The 13,299-nt window shown below is 40.7% G+C and overlaps 1 protein-coding gene across 4 annotated transcripts in view; it reads right to left on the minus strand.

The window, feature by feature from the left end:
• LOC135700496 (sex determination protein fruitless-like) overlaps positions 1 to 11,824 on the minus strand; it is a 790,809-nt gene extending 778,985 nt beyond the window's left edge. The window contains exon 1 of one of the 4 annotated variants that reach the window (XM_065221037.1): positions 10,943 to 11,459. The gene's annotated coding sequence lies outside the window, so the exon portion shown is untranslated. Of the gene's footprint in view, positions 1 to 10,942 lie in introns of all 4 variants that reach the window. The other 3 variants (XM_065221038.1, XM_065221031.1, XM_065221036.1) reach the window with 3 other exon arrangements.
• Between the last annotated feature and the right edge of the window lie 1,475 nt (positions 11,825 to 13,299).

Genomic DNA, 13,299 nt, shown 5'->3' on the forward strand with positions numbered 1-13,299 from the left:
ATAAGAATTGTAAAAGGTTTGTGCTTGTATGATTTACCTACTTTAGAATTACCTATAAGCCACATGAGAACCTCATCAGTATGGGGATCAGATAGTATGGGGGAAGAAAAACTGGAATGATTCCGATTGATCGCAAATATAATACGATATTTTTATCACAGTCGATACGTACATCATCTAGTATCCACACAGAATTCGCTACCGGATATCGATATACTTTTTTGTTTCGTATAGCAAATGAACGGCAGCATTAAAAAAAACATGTTTCTAGTGAATGTACCCTCCGTCTCAAAACTATCCAGAGTCCCATTCTGCCTAAAATTCCCCTCGGAACACAAGTTTTTTTCCATTGACCTGATCCGCAACATATCCCGGTAAATTTTCGAAATCAATTGAAATTTTTTGATGAAAATGAGAAAAGCAGCTATCCGCTATCAAAGGAGACCTTCTTCGAATGGGTGATATCAGTTGCTTAGTCATTTAACGAAGGCATGGATCATTCTCATTTGAAAAACGCTTGATATCATTCAATTGAGTGTAACATACACACAAACGGAGCTCTCGTCGACATTGATCCGACATCGGGTTGACTTGTCTGTTCGGGAGTATTTTGCATGGTTTCTTCCATACTCCACTGTCCTATATCAAATGATAGTGAGTGACTCAATTGACAGTGACAATGAGCTTCGGTCATATGGTCATATGAGAATTCGTTTTCACAGAATTTATTGAATACAAGTTGTATTGGGTCATCTTCAATCGAAATTTCGAATGAAAATTAACAGCACTGTCCCGGTTACATATTTGATCATAAGATTGAATAAATCCCAATCTATTGAATTGAGCTACGAAAAAAAAAAACCGAAATATTTCGTCCTCCCTTATCTAGATTTCACGGTGTTCTACGACTTTCAATGAAAGACCTTCCACATGTAAAATTCTGCATATGCTCACTGCACTTTTTATCACCTAGAAGCTCCGATTTAATAGATTACTACATTCATCCAAAAATAACACCGGATAGTGGTTTTACTTTTCTTGAAAATCACGGACAATTCTGAAATCATTTCATCTACAAAATCCGAAGAATTTGAGCATGTGCAACTTGCAGGCGAAACACATATCTTTGTTTCGGGGTACTTTCCTTCAAACAATGCCCTTAAAGACATATCATATTGTTTTTACTATAGCCGAAGAAATTATGTCAAGCTTACCCCTGAAGTAAAAGTACATATATATATGGAGACTTTAACCAACGCAATGTTCACTTCATTTTAGACATGAAAGCATCTTACTACATCTCACTGCATTTCATTTTTGTGAAAATTGCAAATTTATGACTTCATCAAATTAATCATGTGGGAAATCAGCAAAATTGTTACTTAGACTTTTGATTGACATACATTTACGACAACTTCTGTGAGACTGAATCTGTAAATCTCATATGGAGAAGAGAAGATTTTCACACAGCAATCGAATATTCTCTACTCTTTCATTTTTATGAAATGCCCGGTGACTGTTAATCTTTATTAATCAATCAGTAAAGTATAATAACATTAGGAATAAGCTAAACATTATTAATTGGCAAACAGTGTACAGGAATAAAGTCTGGAGCGCGCAAAAATTGCTCAACTTCAAATTGGTGTATTTCTGTTAAAAATGGATTAAAAATACCTGAAATGCTGGGCCTTATTACGGGTGTCACTACACGGTGATAAGCAAGTGATACGCAGAATAAGAGCCGTGATTACTGTACAAATCAAATGGGAATCACTTTACCGTGACGACAAGTGACAAGTTTTCACCGTGAAGTGACATCCGTAAGTGGCGTCCTGCAGCAAAACTAAGACAGCTCATGCGAACTCTGTGAGTGGAAATAAGAACTAGTGAACAGAGGATGTTTCTTCGATTCCCGCATTAGTTTCCACGGTCCACAAAACGGAACTTGAATTTACGGTAAATTAAAATCCTTTTCCGAATAAAATAATGGCATCCACAGGTAAGAATTCAATATTGTCACACGTGAAATACATTGTTGAGGCGATTAACTCAGGATGTTCCTTCTTATAATGCCTTCAAAAAATGTTTGCTAGTCGAAGTGGGGTTATGTGATGTTTGTTTTGAATTTCAGCTGATGGCCGGAACGAAATCAAAACCAGCATTCTTCTAGTGGACATACTGGACTATGTAGATGATTCCATCCGACCAATCCGCGAGGGTAGCTGCGTTTTCGATACCGGACATGTGATTTGCATCGGTTATACTAAAAAAAAACTGATAGCGCAATAAGTTTCACCGGATTTGGCCAGGCCAGGTTCCACATCGAATCAACTTGAAGATCACACCTCATGTTTCATGCTGGCAATGCGATTGTTCTTGTAAGGCCGGAACTGGTCGCTGTAAACACATTGTCGCATGTTTATTGCATCTTAATCGGTATTATTTATACATCTCAATCCGTCCTGCATTTCGTAATGTTTATTTTTTGTTTTAGATCTTATCTCACTTGTACGAACAATGTCCAGGCATGCAGAGGAAAAGCCGTCAGCATTTTCATTGACCGGTTCCGGCAAGTGAAAATACAGCATACTCCATCGAATTTTAAGTACGGATCTGCTTCAGGTAAATTCACCGATGGCACGGCTTTTCGGTGAAGTGCAACTAGCAAATCTTCTCTTCTCGATTCCCTCCGAGATTGATGGAATCGCACCTCTTCTTGAAAAATTTGTGAGTCCTTCCGGGAGCAGTAAACATTCTGGTCTCATCTTGTGTCCTGCAACCGGGAACAGCACACCGAGTATGCTTCCCTCCTTCCTAAAAATAACACCCAATAAATTCAAGTTACACTGCATTCCTTAGGCTAATTTACTTACCATCGCTTATAAAAAACGTTTTTTAACCGTTTTCAGTAAGAAATTTACAACAATTTCCACTATTTAAGTACCAAAAAGTGTTTTTCTTATGCTTGTTTACAAATTTTTTCGCGGTTTGACATAAATTTTGATTCGATCATCACAAGCACAGCAGCGCCGCCTAGATGTCGTTTGCTCGTGAAATCTTCCAATAAGCCCCGCTGCATTTGGAAGTTGAGTGTATATACAATAATTGTTTTCAAATATTGCAAGTTTGCCGTTACGTTTTTTACCGGAGGCATCGTGTTCGGAGTGCTCTCAGCCTATTCGAATGTTGTATAACAAGATTAAATGTATTCATTTGTTTCGGCCTAATTTAGATTACGAAAATGGTAGAATTATGACAGCTGAGCTTCATGATTTTGTTTTTCGGTAGATCTTGATTTCTGTACTAAGTATCAATACTACCGACGCCAGGGAGGCAGCTCCCACACCTGGACCCTAACTAACGACCCATCAACTCATGGACCGGGGACCAACGGCTTTACCTCTCTTCCGAAGAAAAAGGCGTGATCAGAGATTTTATGCCTCAGAAAATCCCGGGGGCACCGACTTGACAGAATCTAGTCATACTTAAATTTTGGTTGGTGTAATAAAGGCGGCAGCGCCAGTGGTGTAGTGGTAAGCGGGATTACCTCTCACCCCAGCAGACCTGGGTTCAATCCCAGACATCTCTGATCACGCCTTCCTTCGGATGGGAAGTAAAGCCGTTGGCCACCGGTTCATGAGTTGATGGGTCGATAGGTAGGGTCCAGGTGTGGGAGCTGCCTTCCGGCACGTCGGTAGCATTGGTGCTCAGCACGGAAAACAAGATCGACGGAAAAAACAAACCAAAGAAAAAAAATAGATATAAATGAATTTTGTTAAAACAATGAATAGTGGTGGTGGGGGGACACCCCTCACCATCCCTTTTCAAAGGGGGAGTTTGGTAAAGAGAGATGATAAACCCGATTTGTACCTTCCTAAAGTTGTCCTAGCTCACTGTCTACTCTCTATATGCAATTTTCACACTGCCATACTCTACACGGAACTATCAATTCTATACTTACATCTCCTCATTCTATCGTATAAAAAATTACCACTTTAGTCTGTTAGCATCTTCAACTATGTAAAATCGTTGACTTCACGCAGAAGTAATACTAAACATATAGTCAAAGTAATGAACAATTAATTGTTGGCTCCGTGAAGCTAACGCAATTGAGCCTTACAAATAAACGAAAAAGATAAAAAAAACTTTAAATGATACTTGGGTGTACCAAAAGGAATTTTGAGAAAACCCAAATCATCATCAAAGTACTAAACATAGCTTTTATTTTCAAAAAAAAAATATTTATATAGCTCCAAGTTAACGAAGTCCTCAAAACGTTGAATCTGAAGAAACACGTAGCAATTGTTATATTTTTTGTGAGCTACAAAAAAAAATAAAACATCTGCAATGTCATTTACAACATTACTAATTACAAACAAAGTACATATAAGTTTGATCTGCTCTAAGTTTTTGAATTTTTTAGAAAAAAAAATCCTGCATCAATGTCTCCCGTAAGTCTGAAACATCCGATTTTTTTTTTTTTATTTCGGTTTTAGCACTCCAAGTTAAACCAAATCAAAAAATGTCGATAACTATTAAGGTGACGTGTTTTAGACTAGTGTTCCCTACTCGGAAAAGCCCGAGAAACCATTCTCAAGAAATTCACGAAAAATCACGTTATGCGATTACCTGGGAAACAATTTTAGAAGGATTTTTGAAAGAAAGCTACTAGAAATTTGCCACAGAAACTGGAAGAATTTTCCGAGGGAAGCCAGAAGAAATTTCCGGTGGTGGCCAGAAAATTTGCCGAGGAAATCGGAAAACATTTTCGAGTGAAACCAAAAAGACTTACCAAGAAAGAAAGTCAAAAGAAACACCCTGGGATGTCAAAAAACCTCTGAGGTAGTTAAAAACAGAATAGAAACTTCCAATGAATGTTTCGTGAAACTTGCTAAAGAAAATGGATGAAGCTTCCAACAGAAAACAAAAGAAGCTACCGTGAAAGTCAGAAGGATTTCTGGAAAAAGCTTCCAATGAAATCAAATGGAAATAGCTAGGAATGTTTTAAGAAAATTGTGGGAGGATTCAAAATATTGGATAAAAGACACTCCCGAGGCTAATCGTAAAACAAATTCCGGAAGAAGTCGGCACCAAAATCGGAAGCAAGTACGAACTAATAAGGTGAAGGTTTCCAGACTAGTGTTTCCTACCCGAAAAATCCTGGGAGGAAATTTATCCAAAAATCACGTTTTGCGATTTCCTGGGAAACAATTTGAGAAGGATTTTTGGCTGAAAGTTACCAGAATTTGTCCACAGCAGTCAAATCAAACTTCGGATGAAACAGTTTGAAAAATTAATTAAGGACCATCGGAAGACTGTTCCAGGAGAACTTTCCGAGGGAAGCCTGAAGAAATTTCCAGTGGAGGCCAGAAAAAAATCCAAGGAATTCAGAAGACATTTTCGAGTGAAACCAAAAAGACTTCTCAAGAAAGTTGAAAGAAACATCAAGGGATGTCAAAAAACCTCAGAGGTAGCTAAAAGCGGAATTCAAAGTCAAAGGGTCAACTGAACCATGGAACTAACTGGACAACCTGAGGGATCAATGCGTGATTTCTCGGCTTCGGACCGGGCACACCAAACTCTACTATGGTGGCCTGCCGTTCCGCAGAAACTGCATCATCTGTGGGGTACCCTACACCGTCGAACACATCCTGTGCAACTGCCCGGAGTTCCAAAATCTTCGGGAGCCACTCTGCCTAACTTCCAGCATCATCGATCTGCTCGGGAATGATACTTCGGCCTCGGCAGTACTAGTAACCCTCTTAAAAGAAGCCAAAATCTATCACTTGGTATAGTAGTAATTTCTTTCGGCCGTCGGGACATCTCAGCTGGATGGATTTCCCCTATTGGATCCATGCCAGCAGAGCTCTGTTTTGTTTGGATTATTCGTTTGTGGCTTGTTTTAAATCATTTGGTTTTCTGTTGTTCCTTTGTTTCACTATTTTATATTTTGGTATTTTTTCCACATAAGTTGAAGAGCCAGCAACCAAAGTTATTAACAAAATGTTAATATACCATGTATTTAGAGGGAAATCATTCTGAGACCTCTCCGTTTTCCGGAGATGAACTAGTCATAGGCTAAAAATCTCCTTAATAAAGAATTTAAAAAAAAATAAAGATAATACCGGAATAGGAAATTCCAATTAATGATTTATGAAACTTGCTAAAGAAGTGGGATGAAGCTTTCAGAAGAAGTCAAAATAAGCTACCGTGGAAGTCAGAAGGATTTCTGGAAGAAGCTGCCGATGAAAACAGAGGAATGTTTCAAGAGACTTCTGGGAGCATTTGAAACTCCCTTGTTGAAACTCTTCTTGGTTGAATGAAACTCCCAAAGCTAGTCGTAAAACAAATTCCGGAAGAACTCGGCAGCAAAATCAGGGGCAGCTACGAACCAATAGTGTGAAGGTTTTCAGGCAGTGTTTCATATCCGGAAAATTTCGGAAACCATTCTCAGGAAATTGCCCAAAATTCACGTTTTGCGATTTCCCGGAAAACCATTTTTGAAGGATTTGTGGGTGAAAGTTACCAGAATTTGTCATAGGAGTCAAATAACACTTCGGATGAGACAGTTTGAAAAATGAATTAAGGGCCATCGGAACAATGTTCCAGGAGAACTTTCCGAAGGAAGCCAGAAAAAATTTCCATTGGAGGCCAGAAAAAATTTCCAAGGAATTCAGAAGACATTTTCGAGTGAAACCAAAAATACTTTCCGAGAAAGTTGAAAAAAGTGTTCATGGTTGTCGGAAAATCTTCTGGAGTAGTTACAAGTTACAAGCTTCCAATGAATGATTTATTAAACTTAGTAAAGAAGTTGAATGAAGCTTCCAGCAGAAGTCAAAAGAAGCTACCGTGGAAGTCAGAAGGATTTCTGGAAAAAGCTTCCGATGAAATCAGATGGAAATAGCTAGGAATGTTTTAAGATACTTCTGAGAGAATTCGAAAATATTACCTTAGATAAAAGACACTCCAGAGGCTAATCGTAAAACATATTCCAGGAGAAGTTGGCAGCAAAATCGGGGGCAGCTACGAACCAATAAGGTTAAGGTTTCCAGACTAGTTTCTACCCGGAAAATCCCGGGAAACCATTCTCAGAAAATTTACCCAAAGTCACGTTTACGATTTCCTGGGAAACAATTTTAGAAGGGTTTTTGGCTGAAAGTTACCAGAATTTGTCAACACGAGTCAAATAAAACTTCGGATGAAACAGTTTGAAAAATTAATCAAGGACCATCGGAAGACTGTTCCAGGTGAACTTTCCGAGGGAAGCCAGAAGAAATTCACAGTGGCGGCCTGAAAAAAATCCAAAGAATTCAGAAGACATTTTCGAGTGAAACCAAAAATACTATCGATGGAAGTCGAAAAAAGTGTTCAAGGTTGTCGAAAAATCTTCTGTGGTTGAATAAAAGCTTCCACTGAATGATTTTTGAAACTTACTAAAGAAGTTGGATGAAGCTTCCAGCAGAAGTTACCTTGGAGAAGGATTTTGGAAGAAATGATGAAAATTTCTTGGAATGTTTTAACGGACTTCGAAGTATTCGGGAGCATTCTAAAATATCTTCGTTGTCAAAAGAAACTCCCGAGGCTAATTGTTAAACAAATTCTGGAAGAAGACGGCACCAAAATCGGGGACAGCTAAGAGCCAATAACGTGAAGGTTTTTAGACTAGTGTTTCCTACCCGGAAAATCCCGGTAACCATTCTCAGGAAATTTACCAAAATCCCGTTTTGCGATTTCCCAGGAAACCGTTTCAGAAGGATTTGTGGGTGAAAGTTACGAGAATTTCGCCACAGGAGTCAAATGAAACTTCGGATGAAACAGTTTGAAAAATTAATCAAGGGCCATCGGAAGACTGTTCCAGGTGAACTTTCCGAGGGAAGCCAGAAAAAAATTCCAGGAATTGAGTCAAGGAATTGAGCAGACATTTTCTAGTGAAACCAAAAATACTTTCGATGGAAGTCCAAAACAGTGTTCAGGGTTGTCGAAAAATCTTCTGGAGTAGTTATAAGTGGTTGAATAAAAGCTTCCAATGAATGATTTCTGAAGCTTACTAAAGAAGTTGGATGAAGCTTCCAGCAGAAGTGAAAAGAAGCTATCTTGGAAGTCAAAAGGATTTCTGGAAAAAGCTTCCGATGAAATCAGATGAAAATTGCTAGGAATGTTTAGAGAGACTTCTGGGAAAATTCGTAAAACAAATTCCGGAAGAACTCGGCGCCCAAATCGGGGGCAGCTAATAAACAAAAAGGTGCAGGTTTTTCAGACTAGTGTTTCCTACCCAAAAATACCGGAAAACCATTCTCATGAAATTTACCAAAAATCACGTTTTCCTGGGATACAATTTTAGGAAGATTTTTGGGTGAAAGTTACCAGAATTTTGCTACAGGAGTCAAATCAAACTTCGGATGAGACAGTTTGAAAAATGAATTAAGGGCAATCGGAAGACTGTTCCAGGAAATTTTCCGAGGGAAGATAGAAGAAATGTCCAGTGGAGACCAGAAAAATTGCCGAAGAAATCAGAAAACATTTTCGAGTGAAACTAAAAAGACTTCTCAAGAAAGTTGAAAGAAACATCAAGGGATGTCAAAAAACCTATGAGGTAGCTAAAAACGGAATAGAAACTTCAAATGAATGATTTATGAAACTTGCTAAAGAAGTTTCAAGAAGCTTCCAGCAGAAGTCAAAAGAAGCCACCGTGGAAGACATAAGAATTTCTGGAAGAAGCTTCCGATGAAATCTGATGAAAATGGCTAGGAATGTTTAAAGATACTTCTGGGAAAATTTGAAAATATCTTCTTGGTCACATGAAACTCCCGAGGCTAGTCGTTAAACAAATTTCAGAAGAACTCGACAGCAAATAAACAAAAAGGTGAAGGATTTTCAGACTGGTGTTTCCTACCCGGAAAATCCCGGAAAATCTATCTCATGAAAATTACCAAAAATAAGGTTTTGCGATTTCCTAGGAAACAATTTCAGAAAGATTTTAGGATGGAAGTTGCCAGAATTTGGCCACAGGAGTCAAATCAAACTGCGGATGAAACAATCTTCTGGAGTAAATACAGTTGAATAGAAGCTTCCAATGAATGATTTATGAAACTTGCTAAAGAAGTTGGATGAAGCTTCCAGCAGAAATCAAAAGAAGTTACCGTGGAAGTCAGAAGAATTTCTGAAAGAAGCTGCCGATGAAATCAGATGAAAATGTCTTGGAATGTTTTTCAGAGACTTCTAGGAAAATTCAAAAATATCTTCTTGGTCAAAAGAAACTCCCGAGGCTAGTCGTAAAACAAATTCCGGAAAAGGTTGGCAACAAAATCCTCGGCAGCTCGGATTTTTTTTTTTTTTTTTTTCGATGGCAGTAAAAATATTAAAATTAAGTGGTTTAACTATTACATACTTTTTAAATCTTTGAGCAGAAGTCTAAAAATAAACATTCTAGCTTCAAGCTTTTATGACCAAATATTTCGTCCAGTAGAGTGACGAAAGCGGACAAAGATAACATCTGCATTGGTATAGTCTAATTTACTGTGCTCGGAGATTCAAATCTAAATATTTCCCGATTCCCAAAACAATCCCAGGAAGAGCCATCAACTGAAATGGAAACATTATATCAGACTAACTGTTGTATGAGAACAAATCGGCGTTACAAACATTATTCTGAAAAAAATTCCACGCAAAGTTCAATGTTAGATTTTAAGATGTGGTGTCTATATAAGTAGATTTATAACTTAGAAAATATTTAAGAGTATTTTTAATGACCCAGCAAAAGATTGATCGATCAGTTGTGAACCAACATTGAACATTATAACGCTGGATGCAATATTTTCAAAGCAATCTGGCAAAACGTTCAAATATTTCATGAACTAAAGAGTTTTATTTTCCTCCGAAATTCAACACAGTCCAATACTTGAGATTGACATATTAAATATCTCAACTTTATGAAAGATTCAAATGGTTGAATTTTTTAGGCGAAATTTGACCCGTCGAAATTTGACGCATAAAAAAGTGCCAAACTTATTAGTCCAGAATGCCCCAAAAAAAATCTGATTTTCATAAAAATTTCCCAAGCAAACCGAAATCATTGCCTAAGAAAACACATTCCTTCGAAAAACCAAAATCCCACCAAAGCACCGAGCTGCAACGCAGCGGCACATCCTCCCATTACAGCGTTTGCTTTACAACTGTCGGAATGTGTGCGATGCCGACGCGACGCTCTGCTGCAATTTCCGAAGTTGGTGCTTTCGCTGCTGCTGATAGCAAAAACAGGGGAAAAACTACAGCACTTTTTCGTTCCGAAACCGATTTCGAACTAGCAGAGATCCGTCGCCGTCGTCATCGTCGGAGTCGACCGTCGTAAACGTCGCCGGTGCTCGTTGGTAACTACCAACTAACAACGACGACGACGACGACGCCACCAGGACGATAAGGACGATGATGACGTCGTCTCTGCCGTCGCCGTCGTCGCTTCGCTCTTCTTTTAGGAGGTTTGTGCGATTTTTTTTCCCCGTTTTACATCCACGGTGGCATGATTCTTCACTGACTTCGACCTGACTGTTGAGGTTTTTTCGCTTCTCAATGACTGTGTCATTGAAACCGTTTCCCCCCAGAAGAAGGATGGGTGGGTTTGCAGTCTCCCTCTTCAGTGGCGGAACGATGGGAGAGTGTGTATATTTACAAGTTGAATTCAGATGGGGCTTTGGCGGGGAAAGGAAATTACTTTTTTCCTTTCGGACTATTACGTGTGGAACGAGGACGGCACTGATGCAGTTGCAACGCGGTGCATTGCATTCAGGACACACAGGAGTTTTATGAATAGGCACTGCTGTTCGTATTGCTACTTTACACGTTGGCTCAGATGGAGAAGAAAGCTGGTTGAAATTTCGATTTTCATTTACAAGAGAGCTCCTTCTCAGGCTCAAGTGCAGTTTGTTCATCAACGCTTTTGGCTTACCTTGCCCTCGACGACGGAGGCAGCGACTAGGTCGGTGAACGACTGCAACGATGATGAGTCGAGGTTGAGGGCTTCCGGAGTCCCGTTTTTCAATGGGATGCCCTTGCGGCGGCTCTTGCGGGACTTTATTTTTGTTTCGATTTTGATTCACTTTCACACAGTCACTGAATTGGCTTGGAGGATGGTTTCAATTGGGGGGTTTATTAACACTTGGCCACTGTATTTTCAGATGGGGTTCTTCACTGCCTTCTAGCACTTGCTCACAGTTGTATTTTTAATTTTTACTTCTTCCCAACCGACACTGCTTGACACAAATTTTCTTTCGGCTAAAGGTAGTCACTGTTTTTTCCCTCAAACTGCAAAAGTACAACTAACGGTTATGAAAATTTGCGAAAGGATGCACTTTTCTACACAACAACGACGACGACGACGACACCAATTATATAACACGCATACACGACACACATGGAAAAAGACGACGACAACGACGGAATAAGGATACGAATCAACACCGACCGACCGGCACTTACTGCTGAAGGAAAGCCCCACTGCAATCAAGTGCGTCTAAATCTGAGCCAAACTATTTTTTCTTTACGCCTTTTACTAGCTGTAACTAGTTACAATCACTATCACCGATATTCACCAAGTCAGCGGACACGACAATGTCTACGACAGAGAAATACTTTTACTTCAGCCTAAATTCACACCACGGAGAGCGTCACGCGATTGACTTCTGCACCGGTTGGCGTCCAAACAGGAAATGCATCCACGAGGATGCTATCTGGCTGCACCGAGCTGCTGCAACTGCTGCGGTACCTTTGTGTAACCCGATGGAAAACAAGCACCAACGGACGGTCTGATCTGAACTGACAGCTTGGGACCCCGCACTACCAATAAAAACCGGGAACCAGGAAAAGGACTCGACCTTACGGCTTGGAATCTCGCGATGCACTAAATAATGACTTGGACACAACATTACTTTAAATGTACTGTGAATTCTCCCATTTTACTAACGACACACTCCGGGACTTGGCGCGATTGCATACAGTGCGGCGCTCTGCCGATACGACCAACGACGCCTGGATGTATGTAAAAACACTGTAGTCGATGCTGGCTGCCAACTACTTCCTCGTTTCGTCGTCGGAGCGCACTCAGCTTGGAAAATGATGATTGGGCGCTCTCACTCATTCGTGTGCACTACCCCTAGCATAGAGCAACAACAACAGCAAAAAAAATAGGACTGCACATAAACATCGGCAATCCCACACGGAAGCGATCGGGAAAAGCGCACACAACAATTACAAAAGTTACCGGGACCGGGTCAGGTGGCGGCAGTGTCAGCAGCAGGAAGACGAGCGGCTTCCATCGTTTCTGCATCCCTATTTACTCACCAATACATCCAACCCGAGCCAGCTACTGTGAGTTGGTCGTGTTCCAATGCACATGGTTGGTAAGCTGCTCACACCCTAGCGCCCTCTTGTAGTCAGCACTAGCACTAGCAGGAGTCGATCTACTGCCGGTCTGCCACCATCAGGCGCTAAAGGAAAAAACAAACTTTACACAACACCGCACTCGGGGAGCACCGACGACGAAGACGACCACGACGAGAACCAGGAAGCGATGCGCCCATGTTGCATACTATGCACAAGTGCGGCCCCTCCGTTTGCCGATTACAGCCGAACAGACTGCATCAACGACGACGACGGCAACGAATGCATCCGAACGACTTACGAAGCTGCACTTCCATGCAACCTCGGTCACAGCTCGTTAAAATGATTGCCCTCCATTTTACTTCCTCCCCATCCACCTGCTCCGGGCCACGCTCGGAACTCAACGCAAACAATATGCGCTGTCTATTAAAAGTACATATATTTTACTCCAAGCGGCTAAGGACCAACAGCCCACTACTGGTGCAGCACCATGCTGCCTGGGCTGGGGGAGGGAGATCCTGTGTTTACATGCGCACCAAGAACCACTCACCCATCAGCACCAGCGGGTACTCAAATCGTCTGCTGATGCCGCCGTCGCACCAGACCTACCTCAACACTCAAACTGTAACTGCACTCACCACTCACCCACACTCTCTTTCTCCCACCAGGCACTCACTCTCACTTCATACCAACAGATTTCCCCCAGTCTCTTACTCTCTCTCACTCTCTCTCTCTCTCTCTCTTAGTGGGAGTCGACTACGGAAGTGAATTTTCCTGCTTCCAGCTTTTTGCCTTCGAAATCCGTTCGTTCAAAATTCATCAACTGCACAATCCACCGACGGCAAACACTGCAGCACATCACTCAACCGCCAATTTCAACCGAAAAACGCACCTTTTCGCACCGCAAAATCAAATAAGCACCAGCGT

The sequence above is a fragment of the Ochlerotatus camptorhynchus genome, unplaced genomic scaffold (assembly GCF_037179485.1).
Source record: "Ochlerotatus camptorhynchus isolate MF236.1 unplaced genomic scaffold, CSIRO-AGI_Acam_v1.1 ptg000137l, whole genome shotgun sequence".
Classification (NCBI taxonomy): Eukaryota; Metazoa; Arthropoda; class Insecta; order Diptera; family Culicidae; genus Ochlerotatus; species Ochlerotatus camptorhynchus.